This window comes from Mus caroli, chromosome 2 (genome assembly GCF_900094665.2).
Source record: "Mus caroli chromosome 2, CAROLI_EIJ_v1.1, whole genome shotgun sequence".
Taxonomy (NCBI): Eukaryota; Metazoa; Chordata; class Mammalia; order Rodentia; family Muridae; genus Mus; species Mus caroli.
Window position 1 is genome coordinate 60,271,739 of NC_034571.1, and position 14,470 is coordinate 60,286,208.

The following is a 14,470-nucleotide window of genomic DNA, read 5'->3' on the forward strand; positions in this document are numbered from 1 at the left end:
AAAAGATAACCAATAATGACATGATTAATAATTACAATTATTTTCACATAGCTCTTTTCCATAATGTTCTGAAAACTCAGATTTCATTTAAACATAATAAAAATAAATCGAACTCCAAATGTTAAACTACATCTAAAAAAACACAAAGTATAATGACTTTTAAGTGTTCGATTTGTAACTAATTAGAATAGTTGAATTAGAGTACATTAGAATTCTGAACTATACACCATTTAATCTTATTTGTTGAATGTTGCTTTGCCAAAGGAACTTGAAATTACAGCGATTCCACTTGTGGCCAGGAGATGGAGCTGTCATGCAAGACGCTACCCTCCTACATTTATTTATTTATTTATTTATTTTAATTTAGCATGCTGTTTTCTGACAGTGGGTACCATCGAGTGACTGAGTGTCAGAACAGAAAGCTAAGGCAGAAGCAGAGAGGATGCAGTGATCGCCCTGTCTTGGCTTTTTCTCTTTAGTAAGGATATTATTATCGCACATGTGAGATTTTACTTTCTGCTGTAGGCTGAATTCTAGAAACCTGCGTTGAAGACTGTTATATTCAACACGCACATGGATTCTGTGCTATGAGTACCATTCCCTTTATTTCAGGTAAGCAAGCATGATTCTATTTTTGTTGCATCAGTGAATCACGATTCTGCCAAATGATGGCATTTAAAATAAGATGTGCTTTGTAATGATGTATTCAGAACCAAAAGGTTCAAATGCTCTAATTCTGGCTGTTCTGCATTTAAAAACCTTCCTATGCTAAAATGATCACTGGCTGTGCCATGTTGTATTTTCAATGTTTTCTTCGGCTTCTTAGCCTTTCGTTTCTGTGGCTGTATTTGTTTAGCACCAAAAGATAAAGCTTTCAGAGTGAGGGATGGGCCTTCTTCTCACAAGGGAAATACTGATGTTTAATGCGTTGGACAAATCATGCGATGTAATGAAGCAGGACTAACATGGCAGTGGCTCTGCCAGAGCCCACGGCTGAGCATCCTGGGCACAGTTTTAGAGCTACACCAGCATCCTGAGCCCAAGGCCTTTTGAACAATTGCTGCTGCTAGGATGTTGGGATTCTTTATGTTTTTGTTTTAACCTTTTAGAACGGTATGCAAGTCACTGCTAGCCCACGAGTGAAGATTGATGTAATGTGTTTAATAGACTCCGAGTGACAGCACTGGACTCCCCCCTCCCCCCTTAGGAGGAGAACAGTGAAAACTAATTAATTGCTGGGGGGAAATGGATTATCCTTATCTCTGAAAAAAAAAAAAGACAGTGGGCATTTAGAATAGTTCCATTGTGAAAAGTGTTCACATTTTAAAAAATGTTAGGTCACGTGATGTTAGCTAAAGAGTAGAATGACTCAGGAGGTGGAAATGGTAACAACCTTCCCTTTTCTCCTGATTCCTATGATTAAAGACTCTCTTTATGATTATCAGTAGAAGCAGAAAATGAAATATAGAAATGTCGTATACAAAAGCCATTGGTGGCCATTTGGCTCAACATTTGGATTGATTTTAATAAATTAAAAAAATAGGAATATTTTTACAAGATTGTTAACTGCTTCACTCTCTCTTGTTGAAAGACATGTGTGTGTGTGTGTTGTGTAGGAGGCAAGCAGTGGGGGGTGCATGCATTTGGGATGTTTCTATCTCAGTCATCATTTTCCTATAAAAAGGTAGTTATGCTATGTCTGAGGTTGTGAAATCTGTGGGTTTTCGGGATGTTTAGGAATACTGAAAAAATATTATTTGAATATGTAGAATCTACGACGAGTTTTCAGTTATACAGAGTTCAATAAATAGGATGATATTTAGAATCACAGATTTTTATTTGGCATGTATCCATCTTCCATTTGGAGAAGAGCAACAGTGGCTGAGAGGTTATGTGGGGTTTACATTAAGTGGAATATTACACTCAGAGTTCATGTTAAATTAAAAGCAGTAGGTAAGACTTAGGACCCTGATTGGCAGTCTTCAAAATCTTCTACAGCAATTATCTCCACTGTTAACATATTCTAGGCCTAATCCAGGTCTACTGATATTGACTCTGGGGGATGTTGACTTGGCAAATTCTGTAAAATAATTCCTTTCAGTGTGTATTACTCAGTGGATAAACATACACAGGACTAAATTTTCTCAAGGGTCCTTCCAAAAGCCAAAAGACAACAGCTCAATTAAACAGTTGTGGAGACTGTTGTTTAATATTGTATTTTCACTTTAGATTAGGGACATTATCTACCTTGTGCTCCCGAACGACATATAGCCTTATAGAAGTTCATTATTCTACATATTCTATTCTAGTCTATAGAATGGTCTGTGTGCATATAGAGAGAGTAATTTGTGAATACTTAGATGGCTATACAGATTAAATAATACCTCTTCAATATCTGGAGAAAAGAAGGGCTTTAACATGTGTCATTTCTACATAAATACTTGTGGATTATCATATCTTTACTAAAGAGTGGTTCATGGTAGGGATTGAAAAGTAATTACAGGGACTAAGAGATGGCTCTGTGGGTAACAGTGAGCACTGCTCTTGCAGAGGGACCTGCATTCAGTTCCTAGCTCCCACTCTGGGCAGCTAACGGTCTTCTATAGCTCCAGCTCCAGGGGATCCAATATCCCTTTCTGTCCTCACTGAATACTGCATTCACACAGCATGCCCATACAGAGACATGCGTACAATCTGAAAATAAACCAAATCTTTAAAAAGAAAAGAAGTTTGCTCCAGAAGACATGAAACTTTCTTGTGGTCTCTGTAGTACACCCATCTACCCACCCAGACATTTACCACACACATTGGTACACATATAAAAAAACTAACTAACTAACTAAATAAATAAATAAATAAATAAATAAATAAATAAATAAATAAATAACTCTTAAATAGAAATATACATGTGCAGATACTGTCATTGCTTAAAATATTATAAACACCAAAATAAGGGATGAAGAAATAGGAAAAGCAGGCGGGGCTGGGCCAGGAACCGAATAACAACTTGGGCTCAGAGTTTATGATGATAGAAGTCTCAGGAAAAAGTAGATTTAAATGCTATTCAAAAGTTAGATCTTTAAGAAAAAGTTGAATATAAATTAACAACAATACAGGCTTGATCAGTTTAGGCACAGAGGGAATTAAGCCCTTGGAAGGAAATTGAGGTTTACTCAGGATGGAAGAGAAAAATTATGGACAATAAACAAAAATCCAATATAATTGTAGTTTTATTTGTTTGTTTGCTTTCTTACTATATTAGGTTGCTATTTTCCTCTGGGGCACTAAAAGTAAAGTATGAAATTTGATTTTCAGTATTAAATATTCAGGGTACTCAAGCACACTCACTTGATGTCCAGAAGTTAGATTATATGTAAAGGCTGGTCTTATGAATATGCATGAAGTCATAGGGATTATTGAAATCACACATAAAAGCAAATCCATGGGGAGGTACAGTTGAGGAACATTCCATTCGGTGAGGATCAGAGAAAATTGAGTCTATAAGTCACTGGAGAAGAATTGAGACAAGAAACAACAGTCAGAGTGTTAGAGAATACAGGGAGAGATTGATTGAGTGACTGTAAAAAACACAGGGCCAGCAGGCTGGAGAAATGGCTTAGTTGTTAGGGGTTGTTCTTCCGGTGGTTAAATTCCCAGGGCCCGCATGGCAACTCACAGCTGTCTGTCACTCCAGCTCCAGAAGCTCTACCAACCACTTCTTGTCTCTGTGAGCACTGAACACACAGGATGCCCACACTTCTATCCAGGCAGAAACACCCATACACACAAAAATAAAAAACAACAGCAACAACAACACAAAACAACTTTGAATCAAAAAGACTTACAAGACCAGAAGGGGTGGGTGATACTTTAGAACGGTGCTGTGTAAGTCTTTTTGAGTGTCTTGTTGTTGTTGTTGTGGCTTGTCCTTGTCTGTAAGACAGAATATGTATTCCCGTTAAATCTACTGACCCCTTAGAAAGGGCCATGTGTGGCATATGGACTTTCTTGAAGGCACAATTAATCCTCAGCAGCAAATTGCTTGCCTGCAGGGCACAGTTTGGTCACATTAATCCTCGAATGAGCGATTAATAACACTGCTTTAAAGCAAGCTCATCTTGCATCACTCCATCATCTTACTCGCAAAACAAATACCACTGAAAATGTGCTTTCGGTTGCTCCGATGCACACCTAGTACACAGAGTGGTTTGGCTGGGAATGTCCTCCATAGACTCCCACGTTTGCCTATGTGTTCCCCACTTGCTGCTGCTGTTTGTGGGGGTTTATGAGGTGCAGTCTCGTTGGAGGAGATGTGTCTCTGGAGGCAAGGTCTAAGAGTGTGAAGACTCCCCGTTTCCAGGTCATCCTGGCAATTCAAGACGTGAACTCTTAGCTTCTGTTCCTGATGCCAGGCTTGCCTTTTGCTGCCATGATAGATTCTTATCCCGCTGGATCCATAGGCCCAACAAAAATCTTTCCTTTCCTAAGTTTCATTGGCCATGATGTTTTATCACAGCAACAGAAAAGGAATGTACTTTGGGCTAGTTTGCTGACTTCTGTGTGCATTATTCAAGCTCTTCCCTAACACTACCATTTCATTGGTACTTTAACCAGCATGTGTCTAGAGAGAAAAGAGATTGCATATTCATGAACTTCCTTTACTAACATCTTTGAAGCCCCCCCCCCTACCAGAAATCCTCCATTCTTTCTGTTGACAAGCCCAAAATTGTCCTTAGAGCTGATCGATCTCTAGTCAGTTGCAACATGGCCAGGTGATGTTGATGTTGAATTTCATCTTTCACATAGGAGCTGTTCTCCCAGTTCAGCAGTTTGGTTTAGAACTGGCCGGATAAAGATACGGCATCTGGACTCCAGAGCTCACTATACCCTTTGTGGTCAGAGAAAGGATGTCAGAAGAAGGCATGTAAAATCAGCATGGCTACTGATAGCTTTCCTTCCCTCCAGGTTGACTCTGGGCAGAACAGGAAAAGGCAGATGTTCTCCAGATGTTCTTGTCCTCTGCCTCCCTCTTGTCATCGTCCCCTGAGGACATCCTAGATGTCTTCACAATCACCTCAGTTAGTTTCTAACTCTGGTAAGAGTATCTTTAGCTCTGATACCTAGTTAATAAAATAAGATATAATTCAAGTTGCACATGTGGTTTCTAAATAATTTCTTAATACAATTTAAGTTTACAGCCATCTACAGAATTTATATCCCTGTAATTGTATGAAGTTTGATATAACAGTTGTCTTAGAAGAATAGCACTGGCAGTTTGAAAGCTTAAATGGCCATAGCACTGTTAGAAATGGACAGCCTAACAAGTCTAACTCAAATTTCATTCCACTAACATCTGTTGAACACAGTCAGTTGACTCTTGCAAAACGCCTGTATTGGAAGGTTCTGAAATATGCATTAACCATGCAGCAAACCTAAATAATTATTTCATAGCTTGGCACATTTACAAAGGCTCTAATGTTTGGCTTTGTTGTTATTTGTCTTCACAAAAGTCTGTTTTATAAACTTATAACTTTAACATAGGTCATAGAAAGCACAAAAAAACAAAACTCACAATAATAGTTTTCAGCTTTTTGTTTCAGGGAATTCTACTAAAAGTCACCTATGGGTAGTCTAAAATTCATATATAAACATACATACACATACATATACATCATATACCTAACTCCAGAAGGCTCATACACAGAATGCTGTCAATGGAGAATTTGCAGACATCTTTCTCACATGCCTGTTATCTCTGCAATATATGCTTATGTTTTCTTCTCCAAAATTTAATCCAATAAAGGTAGAATTCATGCAAAATTTCTTTTCTGATTTTGGCAAAATGATGACTCCTGGGATTCATACATGAAAAACATTCATAATGTCAATGAAGAAAAATAAAATCCTTAATAGTGTAGCTGCTTATTATATTGATTTCAAGGAATTAAAATTATATTTACATTTTGAAGCTAAAAGTGATTTTCATTGACACTAGAGTGGTACCTACTGAAATGTTGCTTAAATGTAGGAAAAGATCACTTGAATCAAGAGCCTTGGGCAAAATGTTATAAAATTGAGAAGTAAGGACATTGTGGTTGCTCTGTGTAACAGTAATAAAATGATGGTATCTTTCCTTATAATTCAAAGCTGTAAAATTCAATTAATACCTTCCATTAAGACCTTTTTTATGAAGACAATATCATTGCTGATAACTAATATGGCCATTTTTCAAATTTAATTTCTAAAATTTTCAGAGTTTAAGAGGGAAGCATATCTCTAATTTGTTTTAATTTTTTTTGATTATTTTTGAAACAGGGCCTCACTGTGTAATTCTGGCTGTCTTGAAACTAACTTTGCAGCCCAGGCTGGCCTGGAACTCACAGAGATTTGCCTATCTCTGATTCCCAAGTGCTGGGATTTAAGGTGTGTGCTACCATGCCTGGCCTTGATGCAAGTGCATTTTTGAGGGTTTAAAGATTATCATTTAAGTATGTTATTTAAGGATGCTAGAAGACAAATTTTGTGAACCAAATGACCTGAGGGGAGCAATCATCCCCAAGAAGTGTTTTAATCGTTTCTATTACTTGTTGAGATAGTGCCTGTTGCTGCTATCTTAGCTATTGGCTGAGATTCTGTGTTCCCCGTCCAAGCACACCTTGATGGTCACAGTGAGTAACTGTGAATTCTATGATTATGTAATGCTACCCTACCTGCATTTTGGGTAAGGAACTATGTAAGAGAGGGCAGCAACAAAACAACAGATTTCTTATATAAGGAATTGATTGGTTTGTCATGATACAGGAGAGACTTTATCATAAAACTATTTAAGATAAAAATGAATGCTGTTGCCTTTCTGTGAATAATTGATGTCAAGATGTGAACTAGCTGAGACAAAAAGCTAGCCATCCAGGGAGGATTCTGGCGATGGCATCTGTCACCCAGCATTAGATGATAAGCTTAGATGCTTTTTCTCTGTTCTCATGTCTCTTGTGGACCGAAAACTTGAGAGAGTCCAGTGAGATCAAAAACTCGAGAAGAGAAGCTGTATCCGCAGATACTGAATGGCTGCTTAGAATTTCAGTACAGAGGAGAGCCTGAAATGTTGTAGATTCAGAGGCTAAGTATTTATCTTGGGCTAGTTCTGTCCCTCTGGAACAGCCTTTGCCAACCTCTGTGCTAGAACTAACATCTTGTGGCTGATTAGATGAAAAACCTTTTGGAATCTATTAACTTAGCTGACCACCAGCTTCCACCAGCCCAAAAGGTAGAATTTCATCATGTAGGATCTTGGGTCCATAGAAAAACTTCCTGCATCTCACTGTAGCCACCTCTCTGATATACTGCCAATGTACTTTAAACTTGCTTTGTTTAATGACTTTCTCTGTTCTGTGAAAATATAAAACTCCATCAGTTGGGCAGTGATGGTGCATGCCTTTAATCCCAGCACTTGGGAGGCAGAGGCAGGCAGATTTCTGAGTTCGAGGCCAGCCTGGTTTACAGAGCGAGTTCCAGGGCAGCCAGGGCTACACAGAGAAACCCTGTCTCGAAAAAAAAAAAAAAANAAAGAAAGAGAGAAAGAGACAAAGAGACAAAGAGAGAGAAAGAAAGAAAGGAAGGAAGGAAGGAAGGAAGGAAGGAAGGAAGGAAGGAAGGAAGGAAGAAAGAAAGAAAGAAAGAAAGAAAGAAAGAAAGAAAGAAAGAAAGAAAGAAAGAAAGAAAGAAAGAGAGAACAAAAGCAGTAAGAAATGGTATAATTCTGTAGATTTTGAGACTGACCCCCTATGGAAGGCAATTCTGTATAGAATAGCGGTTAGTAAATCATGACTATGGATCTGAACTCACAATATGCAGATCATGGGAAATGATTTTCTACTTGGTGTACATTCTCCTTTAGGAAAGAGTCTGTAATGGTGCCGTCTGGAACCAGCTCTATGGCCCTTGGCCAAAAGCTCCCTAGATAGCCAATAATTTTCTCCCCGAAAGCTTAAGATAAAATATAAGTCTACTAAAATAAAAATAGAAGTTCACAGAAATGCTATCAGAATTTTAATTTTGCCCTAGATTTACTTAGTTTATGTATATGAATATTTGCATGGAAGTATCTCCCTGCTCCGTATGCATGAAGTACCCACAGAGGCCAGAAGAGCTCCTCAGATCCCCTGGAGCTGAGGTTGCTGACAGTAATGGGCCACCACACTGGTGCTGGAAATGAGAGCCTGGTAGCAAATGCTTTAACTACTAAGCCATCTCTTCAACCCCCATAATTTTCAGATAGGGCAACTTGGAGGACTAAAGAATTGGAAATCCCTTTATCAAATTAAACAGAAAGGCTTAAAATAGAAATTTAAGTTTATAACTGCTTTGGAAACCTCCACATACAGAAAGAATAAGAGAATTTAAACCTTAAGTGTCAAGCGAGAACTCTGACCCAAGGCATATGGGTACCCAAAGGAGGTATGTTTGTAGAAAAAGGTTCCAGCACCCTGGGCTATTTTGCTGTTTAATTTAGTTCATTTAAATGAGAAAGTTGGCCTCTTATTTTTTTGTGTTTCAATTCCTTAGTTGTAACAAAACTGTTTACTGCTTTAGTTTTTAGAAACCACCAGGATTTAGTAAAAATTACTCAACTGATTCTCTTAAAGAGTCTTGTGTATTATTCTAAATCTCAGCTTAGTTACTTGCTTTTGATAAACAGAAAATATAAAACTTTCCTTGGGCAGTCATGATAGCTCAGTGAGTAAAGACACTTGTGCCCATGCTAACCCATCTGAGTCTATTTTGAGGACACCATGGTGGGAAGAGAGAAATGACCTAGGCTTCCACCCAATAATGCACACTTATCCCCCAAACACACAATAAATAAGTAAAATGTGTTTTAAGAAAGTGTAACAAGATTTCTTGTGTGAGCTTGTGTGTGGCCATATTTGTGTCTGTGCTTGTGTGTGTGTGTGTGTGTGTGTGTGTGTGTGTGTGTGTGTGTGTGTGTGTGTAGGTCAAAGTTCAATAACAAGTCTCTCTCTCAATCTTTCTCCACCTTGTTTTAGAAAGAGCAATTCTCACTGAATCTGGAGTCCAGTATCTCTGCCAGTGTGTTTCTGGAGTTCTGCCTTTGCCTTCCTAGCACTGTATTGGCATGCACTGCCATGCCCAGCTTTTTCATGTAGATGTTAGGGATCAACTTAAGTACTCCTACCTGTGCATTTTACTATCCAGCCCCAGAGAATCTAACACTTTCTCTACGAACAAATACGGAAAAGTGTTTACTGCATATATTTCTATATCGTATACACTTCAGAATGTCATTATTTTCTAACATAAAGTATGAACAAAATTATCTCTTAATTATATGAAACTCAAATATCACTTCCTTTGTAAGGTTCCCTGTTATATGCAAATGAAACATTCATCACTCTCGCCTATCTCTGTACTTGTTATAATATGGATTAGACATCTGTGCACCTGGGTTATCATCTCTCTAATGAAAATCTGAACATTAATGAGACAGATATTGTGTCTTATGTTTCTATTAAGGTACCCAGAACTGACACACACACACACACACACACACACAGAGCTGTGTTAGCTGGAATTCAGATTGCTGTGAAGAATGCCTGACATAAACTACAATGAGAAAAGACATCTACCTTAGAGTGTCAGAGTTTTCTGTCTATGGTGATAGAAGGGTATGGCAGAATAGGATCCAGGGAGCAGAACAGTACAGCTACATGACAGTGGTGGGACAAGATATGTCTACCAATAGACATTCCCCAGAGACCTGCTTTTTCCAGCCAGACCTCCCCTTTGAAAAGAAAATCCATTGAAATATTTAATTCATCAGGGGATAAATAACTCATTAGGTTCAAGCCACGATTATCTGATTGGCTCTGGAAGTGCTCTGGAACCACTCCCAGGGACACACTGAGGTGTGCTTTCCTGGCTTCATAGGTATTGCTTAGTTCAATCAAGAGGACATTCAAAATGAGCAATCACAGCCGACTCCCAGTGGAGGGCATCAGCGTGTCTGCAGAACTGCGTTATTCGAATCTTCAATCCAGATACTGTTTGAAATGCCTTGTTTGCATTGTATAGATGTGTCCTGCTTCTGTTAACTTACTAAAATAAGCCGTAGTAGTTTCCTTTCGTGGATATCCTCTTAACAGTTTAATAGCCTTTTAATTTGACTTTATTTTCAGTTTACTCCTGTTGATTTGTGCAGTGAAACAAACATACAGCGTATAAAATTTTCAGAGGAAACTAATAATTACAATTCTCTCATTATCTGTCTCCTGAGTATGCACATGCTCTCTGGGATTTTCAGACTCCGTTATAGAGGAACTTTTATATGCAGTGTCTTAAGTTCAGTTTCTATTGCTATGATAAAAGATAAAGACCATGACTCAAAATAATTTGGGAAGAAAAAGGTTTAATTGGCTTACCTATGCTGGGTCATGCATGGTCCATTGAGGGAAGCTCAGGCAGGAACTGAAGGCAGGAACCTAGAGGCAAGAAGTGAAGCAGAAACCATGGAGGGACAGCTGTTTACTCGCTTGCTCCCCATGGCTTGCTCAGCCTGCATGTTTGTACAACCCAGGATGACCTTCCTGAGTGTGATACTGTACTCTCACATCAATCAGTAATCATGAAAATGCTTCATAGAGTTGCTAAGTTCAATCTGATGGAAGTACTTTCTCAATTGGGATTCCCTCTTCCCTAATGACCCTAGCTTGTGTCAAGTTTTAATAAACAAACAAAGAAAAATCTAAGCCAATGTATTAATATAATTAACCAATAATAAACACACACATATACACATATTCACTTCCCATATACATATACAGCCTATATCTCCATCCAACAAAATTGTAATCTAAACAATACAGAGATGTAAGTTCCATAGGAGAAATGAAATGTAGTTTGCAACACTCTTCTAGCATATTGACTATGAAGATTGTGGATTTTGTCAATAATTTTAAATCTTTAATTGCAGAATTTAGATCACACCTTATTTCTCTAATCAGTGACATCACACTCTTCTTCACTTTCTCCCACCATCATGCTTTCTCTGATTTTTCATGTTTGCTGACTCTGTCAAAGATTTCCTCTCATTGTTCAGAACCACAAAGATTTGCAAAAGACATAGCATATATTTTTTAAAAAATTAACAAAATACATTTTAGTACTCCAAGCATTCCATAATCTATGAGTAGTTGATCAAGTTCTAGAATATGCTGTGCTAGTTTCAGTGAAAACGTGTCTTGAAATCAGAGAAAACAATGTTTTGGGACCCAGTGTTCATGCGAGTGACATATAGATTCCTGACTACTGAGTGCAAAATCAGGTGAAATAGACAAATGCACCAGCTGAAAGGGTGTGAATCATAAATGATCAATCCACCTAGAGATTAAGGGTCATCTGTAGATATCTGAAATATTCCAATATACTTGTGGTAAATACCAACGGAACGTGGTGGCATGTGGATAGTGCATTGTAGTTGGCTTTCATGCTGACATGTCTGGTCTCTGACAGATTGCTGAAGTCCTCTCCTACCTTGCCTGGGGAAGCTGTCCTTTCCAGGGCCAATACTAGGGAAATCCCCTCGCTGATCTCTCTCCCCTCAGTCGGGCAATGAAACTCAGGGCCATAGATCTGCCAAGTGCCCTGACTTCTCCTGGATTCTATTAATTACTCCTTCCTCTTGTTGCTCTGCTGCTGGCCTGCATGCACCATGCTTTACATCCTGACCCTTGTGCTCATGCACTGTTGTCAAGAATCTTTAATATCGCTTGCTTAATCCCTTTGATTAAATTTTCCCTATTGGATATATCATATCTTTTCTGCCATAATTATATTAGTCAAAGAGCTGAAATTTTATGAAACATCTCCAACTGTATAGGCCTGTATTTAAAAAGCTGCAATTATTGGATCCTCTCAATGATCCTGGTAGTTAGGTATTCAACATCCAAGGATACAAAGAAATTAGAAGTTACATAACTCAGTAGTCTAGCAGAGTAGAAACTTTACCGTAAAAAAAAAAAAAAAAACAATGTGTACAGAGTGAGATATGAACTCTGGCCTTAGACTTTGTAATAATCTAAATTTTTCTAAAGATAAATGCAAAGGATGAACAGGAAATATACCATAGATCCAGCTACATTATTCCTGGGCATATACCTGAAGGGTCTAAGTCAGTGCACCACAGAGATTCTTGCGCACTCACCTTTATTGCAACATTGTTCACAATATCCAAGATATGCTGGGTCTGGAGAGATGGCTCAGTGCTTAAGAAGATTGACTGTGCTTCCAAAGGACACAAGTTCAATTCTCAGCACTCACATGGCAACTTACAGCTGTCTGTAACTCCAGTTTCAGGAGATTTGACACTGTCACACAGACATACATGCAAGTCAACCATCACTCAATGCACATAAGATAAAAAATATCAAAGAACAATATCTAAGATATGGAACAGCCTAGAAGCCATCAACTGATGAATAACTAAAAAAAAATGTGGCCTCTCTCTATCCTAAAAATAAGTAAAGGCATAAAATTTCTTTTGAATCATGACATTTGGAAATTGAGCATCAGCATCCAAAATCCTTGTGGAACTGTATTTTTTTTTTATTTTAAAAAGCTATTAATTATGCAATCAAGACAAAAAGATGGACAGATCATTTTGTATTAGAACGTTTTATTTTAGAATCTTATTTTTATTGAAAATAGATTTTTATTATACAATAGATTCTTATTATAGCTTCCCTTCCCCAAGTCTTCCAAGATCTTCCCCACAACCCCACTCACTCAAATCCTTTCCTTTTCATTAATAAACAAACATACACTTAAAATAGTAATTAAATAAAATCAGATAAAAACAAACAAAAATAGAAGAAAACAAATAGGAAAAAAAGATCCAACGAGAAAGCACAAGAAACATATAGGTGCAAAAGTACATACATTCACGCATATAAAACTTATAAAAACAAAATCAGAAATCATAATATATAAGCAAAAATTCTGTAAACTTAAAAAAAAAAAAAGGCCAGACAAAACATTATGAGGCAAAAATACCTTCAAAATACCACTGAGTTCATTGTGTGCTGACCATCAACTACAGGGTATAGGATCTGCCCTAAACAGTGGTTTGTATGGCCAGGAGACTCTGCTGGAAACAACTAAGTTTTCCTTTTTGAGGGGCTGTCTATTAATTGCAGAGAAATCCTTGCTGCATTTCACAGAGAACCGGAACAAAAATTACAGATGAATAGAAAGGAATTGCTGTTTTACGACCAGTCACTTTTCTGCTGTCCTCATACTCGATGCCCAGACTTCAATTCCTGATAACATCTGGTAATTACACAGTTTGGTCATTTCTAGTGAGATGTATAGATATATTTGCATCATAGTACTTCCTATAAATTTTACATTTTCTCAACTTACTCTCTTCACTTTTCTAAGTATAGGATCTGTCTCTAAACAATTGTGGTGTTTATTTTTTTACTCTTCTTCAACACTTCTATTTAAGATTCAATATTATTGCATTTACGTTGGTCCCCCCCCCACCCCATATTGGTAGGATGTGTCTGATAATTACTAGCAGTGAAATAGCTATTTCCTTACTTAGACACCTTATTTGTAAAGCTTCATCATTATCTGTCATTCTCTGTATCTGTCTGAGTCAGCTGCTGGGTGGAGTCTCTCAGAGAACAACATGCTCCTGTCTGCAAGCATAGCAGAGTATCATTAATAGTGTCAGAGAATGGTGCTTGCCTATGGGATGTGTCTCAAGTTGGGCAAGTTATTGGTTGGCCATCCCTCAGTCTCTGCTCCATTTCCTATCCCTGCATTTTGTGTAGACAGGATAAATTTTGGGTTGAAAGTTTTGTGAAAGTGTTGGTGTCTTTATCTCTCCACTAGGGTTCCTGACTGGCTACAGAAAGTTCTATATCCCAAATGTAATGAATCACAGCCAAGGTCACCCCCATTGACTCTTGGGCAACTCTCTTATCCCAGGTCTTTGTCTTGTCCTGGAGATGTCCCCAGCTTCTCACCCCTGTAAATTGCAGATTTCCATTCATTTTCATGGCCATCTAGCAATCTCTCCTGCCCTTCCCAGCACGTGATCCTGAATCCCCCATTCCCATCCCTATCTCCCTCCCTCCCAGCTACCTCCGTCCATCTGTCTTTTATGACTATTTTATTCCTCCTTCTAAGTGGGATCCAAGCTTGCTTACTTGGCCCTTCCTTCTTGTTTAGCTTCTTTGAGCCTGTGGAGTGTAACATGGTACATGTATTGATGGCTAATATCCACTTAGAAGTGATACATAAATCATGCATGTGCTTTGGAGACTGGGTTAACTCATTCAGGATGATATTCGCAAGTTCCATCTATTTGCTTGCAAATTTCATGATGTCTTTGTTTTTAATGGCTGCCTTGGAACTGACTCTGTAGACCAAGTTNNNNANNNTTNNACNT

At 38.1% G+C, this 14,470-nt stretch overlaps 1 protein-coding gene across 3 annotated transcripts in view; it reads left to right on the plus strand.

Moving 5' to 3' along the window:
• Positions 1-361: 361 nt before the first annotated feature.
• Positions 362-14,470, plus strand: part of LOC110289695 (sodium channel protein type 2 subunit alpha) — a 128,047-nt gene continuing 113,938 nt past the window's right edge. For all 3 annotated transcript variants that reach the window (XM_029472745.1, XM_021156037.2, XM_029472744.1), the window contains exon 1: positions 362-612. The gene's annotated coding sequence lies outside the window, so the exon portion shown is untranslated. The remainder of the gene's footprint in view (positions 613-14,470) is intronic.